This window comes from Heterodontus francisci, chromosome 38 (assembly GCF_036365525.1).
Source record: "Heterodontus francisci isolate sHetFra1 chromosome 38, sHetFra1.hap1, whole genome shotgun sequence".
Lineage (NCBI taxonomy): Eukaryota > Metazoa > Chordata > Chondrichthyes > Heterodontiformes > Heterodontidae > Heterodontus > Heterodontus francisci.
Genome location: NC_090408.1, coordinates 12,388,314 through 12,394,538, shown reverse-complemented (window position 1 = coordinate 12,394,538; position 6,225 = coordinate 12,388,314).

The window sequence follows — 6,225 nt, the reverse complement described above, 5'->3', positions numbered from 1 at the left end:
GAGAGCATGGTTAGCAGCCAAGCAAACACTTTGTAAAGCCAAATAGCTTTACTGTAGGTATACTTCATTTGGTCCATGGTTGAATGTTAGTTGCAACACATTTAACTTGGCAAAGGTATACTGAGTGAAGTTACGGAGACCTGTCAGTGTGCTGAACAAGGAACAGAATTTAACTTTTTGTCAAGATACTCTTGCTGGCTAACAAGATAAGTCCAGAATGGTAAATGTTTAGCCTTCTGTCCTGAAATATTCTCTGCCAGTTCAGGTTATTTTGTGACATTATGAACTATTGATATTACAGGCTTTTATAGGAATATAAGGGTACAGGAGTAGAAACAACTTTGCCTGTATCCTATTCCATACATTCACCTGTCACCCTCTCCTTGCTCACTTATATTAGCTCATGCCTAATCCAATTTAAATGCCTTATTCTGGTATTTAAGTTCCTTCATGATCTCATGCTTCCTTACCTCTGTAACCTCCTCAAGCACAACAATCACCTCCCTTACTACCCCTCACCACCACCCCAGTGTGTTCTGTCCCTCTGCCTTTGGCCTCCAGTGCATCCCACCTCCCTCCTCCCCAACATTAACGGCCACGCCTTCAATCATCCACACCCGAAGCTCCGAAGTTTATTCCCCAAACCTGGCTGCATCTCCATTTCTCTCTCCTCCTTTGAAACTTCCCTCAAAACCCATCTCTTTGACCAAGCCTTTTGCTGCCCCCCACCTCACATCTTTAGCTTGGCCTTAGTGTTTGTGTAACTATGTCTCGGTGAAGCATCTTGGGATGCTTTTATGTTTTACAGGCACTATACAAAGGCAAGTTGCTGTTGTTGTAACAAAGTGTCCAAACCGAAGAATTAATCATTGCTCTGGCAAAATATCAGTCTATTCCTCCCTTCAATTCTTCCACATGATCAATATCCACACATTCACAACCATCTGTGTAAAGCATTTAAATCTAAAATGTCTCTGTCCCTTTGGTTTAACTTATTTAGTTTCTTTTTCTTACTTAAAACCACTCAGGTTAAACTCCAGAGACTTGAGCATAAAATCTAGGCTCTGAAATCTAGGTACTGAGGGAGTGTTGCACTGTCAAAGGTGTTGTCAAGAAAACATAAAATGCCAAATGAGGAATTTTTAATTCATCAGTGGAACACTTACATTAAACTTTTAATGGGAAAACCCCTGCAGTTAACTTTTTAAAAAACTAGCAGCCAAGATGGCCACCACAATTTGCATCTGAAACACCTTTTCATATTCAATGAATCCACCCGGAGCCAGAGGTTTGAGCAGCAGGGACCCAGGAAAACGGCTTGCTCTAAGTGATTGAATTACCAACAAGTGTTTCATTAGCACGGCAGTCAAGGCAATCCTAACATCTTGACTTTGAAAGAGAAACCCCCTCCAAGTGTAAATTGGCATCCTGGGGCCTGTGGAGCCAATTCCTAACCTTAAATTTCATTAGAAGCTTCCGGAAAACCTGAAGCAGCCATGTGACTATTTGTCCATCTTGGGGGAAGCTGTTTTTTTCCTTTGGACAGTGAGACAATCAGTAACTCAGACTGTGCAGCAGGGGAAGGCTACATGCCACCCACCCTTTCTCTCTCTATCTCTCTCTCTCTTCCCAGATAACACAAGTTTGAAAACCATTTGTGACTGTGAATCCTTCCAAGCCTACAGATTTCTACAGACAGAGACCAGGGGAAGAGGACACTACACGTTTGTCTCCAAGAAAGCCTTGAGCCAAGTGGGCTAACCACAAAGTGCACTTTGACCAGCCGAGGGCTTCAAGAATACAGCTTCAGACGGAAGATTACCGAATCATCCACTTCATAGACTGTGTATTTAAATTCCATTTATTCTGGACTATAATCATGGCCCTCCTGCCTTGGGCGCTATGGCGTTGGAAGGATGAATGAGAACGGGCAGAGACTGCTTGAGTTGTGTACCTATCATAACCTCTGCATCACCAACTCGTTCTTTCACACTAAACCCTGTCATCAGGTTTCATGGAGGCACCCAAGATCGAGTCGTTGACACCAGCTAGACCTCATTGTCACAAGGCGAGCCGCTTTAAACAGTGTTCAAATCACACGCAGCTTCCACAGTGCGGACTGTGACACCGACCACTCCCTGGTGTGCAGCAAGGTTAGACTCAGACCAAAGAAGTTGCATCATTCCAAGCAGAAGGGCCACCCATGCATCAACACGAGCAGAATTTCTCACCCACAGCTATTACAAAAATTTCTAAATTCACTTGTAACAGCCCTTCAAAACACTCCCACAGGGGATGCTGAGACCAAGTGGGCCCACATCAGAGACGCCATCTATGAGTCAGCTTTGACCACCTACGGCAAAAGTGCAAAGAGGAATGCAGACTGGTTTCAATCTCATAATGAAGAGCTGGAACCTGTCATAGCCGCTAAGCGCATTGCATTGTTGAACTACAAGAAAGCCCCCAGCGATTTAACATCCGCAGCACTTAAAGCAGCCAGAAGCACTGCACAAAGAACAGCCAGGCGCTGCGCAAACGACCACTGGCAACACCTATGCAGTCATATCCAACTGGCCTCAGACACTGGAAACATCAGAGGAAAGAATGATGGCATGAAGAGAGCTCTTGGGCCAACCATCAAGAAGATCGCCCCCCCTCAAATCTAAATCAGGGGACATAATCACTGACCAACACAAACAAATGGACCGCTGGGTTGAGCACTACCTAGAACTGTACTCCAGGGAGAATGCTGTCACTGAGACTGCCCTCAATGCAGTCCAGCCTCTACCAGTCATGGATGAGCTGGACGTACAGCCAACCAAATCGGAATTCAGTGATGCCATTGATTCCCTAGCAAGTGGAAAAGCCCCTGGGAAGGACAGCATTACCCCTGAAATAATCAAGAGTACCAAGCCTGCTATACTTTCAGCACTACATGAACTGCTATGCCTGTGCTGGGACAAGGGAGCAGTACCACAGGACATGCGCGATGCCAATATCATCACCCTCTATAAAAACAAAGGTGACCACGGTGACTGCAACAACTACCGTGGAATCTCCCTGCTCAGCATAGTGGGGAAAGTCTTTGCTCGAGTCGCTCTGAACAGGTTCCAGAAGCTGGCCGAGCGCATCTACCCTGAGGCACAGTGTGGCTTTCGTGCAGAGAGATCGACCGTTGACATGCTGTTCTCCCTTCGTCAGATACAGGAGAAATGCCGCAAACAACAGATGCCCCTCTACATTGCTTTCATTGATCTCACCAAAGCCTTTGACCTCGTCAGCAGATGTGGTCTCTTCAGACTACTAGAAAAGATTGGATGCCCACCAAAGCTACTAAGTATCATCACCTCATTCCATGACAATATGAAAGGCACAATTCAACATGGTGGCTCCTCATCAGAGCCCTTTCCTATCCTGAGTGGCGTGAAACAGGGCTGTGTTCTCGCACCCACACTTTTTGGGATTTTCTTCTCCCTGCTGCTTTCACATGAGTACAAGTCTTCTGAAGAAGGAATTTTCCTCCACACAAGATCAGGGGGCAGGTTGTTCAACCTTGCCCCTCTAAGAGCGAAGTCCAAAGCACAGAAAGTCCTCATCAGGGAACTTCTCTTTGCTGACGATGCTGCTTTAACATCTCACACTGAAGAGTGCCTGCAGAGTCTCATCAACAGGATTGCGGCTGCCTGCAATGAATTTGGCCTAACCATCAGCCTCAAGAAAACGAACATCATGGGGCAGGACGTCAGAAATGCTCCATCCATCAATATTGGCGACCACGCTCTGGAAGTGGTTCAAGAGTTCACCTACCAAGGCTCAACTATCACCAGTAACCTGTCTCTAGATGCAGAAATCAACAAGCGCTATGTCCAGACTGGCCAAGAGAGTGTGGGAAAATGGCGCACTGACACGGAACACAAAGGTCCGAGTGTATCAAGCCTGTGTCCTCAGTACCTTGCTCTATGGCAGCGAGGCCTGGACAACGTATGTCAGCCAAGAGCGACGTCTCAATTCATTCCATCTTCGCTGCCTCCGGAGAATACTTGGCATCAGGTGGCAGGACCGTATCTCCAACACAGAAGTCCTCGAGGCGGCCAACATCCCCAGCTTGTACACACTACTGAGTCAGCGGCGCTTGAGATGGCTTGGCCATGTGAGCCGCATGGAAGATGGCAGGATCCCCAAAGACACATTGTACAGCGAGCTCGCCACTGGTATCAGACCCACCGGCCGTCCACGTCTCCGCTTTAAAGACGTCTGCAAACGCGACATGAAATCCTGTGACATTGATCACAAGTCGTGGGAGTCAGTTGCCAGCGTTCGCCAGAGCTGGCGGGCAGCCATAAAGACGGGGCTAAAATGTGGCGAGTCGAAGAGACTTAGTAATTGGCAGGAAAAAAGACAGAGGCGCAAGGGGAGAGCCAACTGTGCAACAGCCCCGACAAACAAATTTCTCTGCAGCACCTGTGAAAGAGCCTGTCACTCTAGAATTGGCCTTTATAGCCACTCCAGGCACTGCTTCACAAACCACTGACCACCTCCAGGCACGTATCCATTGTCTCTCGAGATAAGGAGGCCAAAGAAGAATCCAACCACCAAATCTATTTTTCCTTTTTTAATCTATTTGTGTGTGTGTGATTCTTGTGCGAGTATGTGCGTGAATGTGTAGAGTCATAGAGTTATACAGCACAGGAACAGGCTCTATGGCTCATCATGTCCGTGCTGGCCATCAAGCACCAATCTATTCTAATCCCATTTTCCAGCACCTGGCCCATAGCCTTGTATGCTATGGCATTTCAAGTGCTAATCAAAATACTTGTTAAATGTTGTGAGGGTTCCTGCCTATGCCACCCCTTCAAGCAGTGTGTTCCAGATTCCAACCACCCTCTGGGTGAAAATATTTTTCCTCAAAACCCCTGTAAACCTCCTGCCCCCTACCTTAAATCCATGCCCCCTGGTTATTGACACCTCTGTTAAGGGAAAAGGTTTCTTCCTATCTACCCTATCTATGCCCCTTATAATTTTTATACCTCAATCAGGTCCCCCTTCAGCCTTCTCTGCTCTAATTATTTTTAATTGGGTTTAGATAGTTAAGTATAATAAACTCACCTCTTTCTTGTTTAAACTCAAGAAAGCCTGTCTGATTGGTTCTTTCACGATCACATTAAAAGGTAAAAGGTAAAACACTCGTGGAGGTGGTAAGCACAACCACTGTTTAAAAAGGAATAAACCTTGTTACTGTCAATCGAGGAAGGACAAAAGGGGAGCCCGAGACCCCTCCTCGCCTGGCCGTAACAGTGTCTTTCAGATGGGACATTAAACCAAGGCCCCATCTGCCCTCTCAGGTGGGCGTAAAAGATCCCATGGCACCATTTCAAAGAAGAGCGGGCGAATTCTCCACGGTGTCCTGGCTAATATTTATCCCTCAAGCAACATCACTAAAACAGATTATCTGATCGTTATCACTTTACTGTTTGTGGGAGCTTGCTGTACTCAAATTGGCTGCCACTTTTCATAGCTTACAACAGTGACTACTTGTAAAGTACTTAATTGGCTGTAAAGTACGTTGGGACCTCCTGAGGTTATGAAAGGTGCTATATAAATGTAAGTCCTTGTTTCCTTTTCTTTCTCTGCAATTCTGGAAAATTATATCTTTTTTCCCTTTTTTGATTCATTCTCAGGATGTGGACATCACTGCCAAAGCCAATATTTATTGTCCAACCCCAGTTACCCTGACGTTTGATACAACAGAGTGGCTTGCTAGGCCCCTTCCGAGAGCAATTATGCATGAACCACATTGCTGTGGGTCTGGATTCACATCCAAGCCAGACCAGGTAAGCACAGCAGATTTCCTTCCCTAAAGGACATTATTGAACCAGATGCATTTTAAGGACAATCTGACTGATTCATGGACACTTTTAGCGACAGCAGCTTTTTAGTTCCAGAATTCAAATTCTCAAACTGCCATGGTGGGTTTTGAGCTCACATTCTCCAAATTATTCAAGTCTACTAATATAACCATTACACCACTGTATCCTAAATTTCACTAATTCTTTGATAATGGTGAATGTTAGATAGACAAAAGAATTAAGGGTTGAACTTCAATATTGCAGCCTCCTGACAAAATGTAATTTGCATCATAAGAGGAATTTTACTCTCAAAATTTATGCATCTGAATAGAAATGAAACAATACATTCTTTCCAAATACTCTCAATCAAGTTAATTAT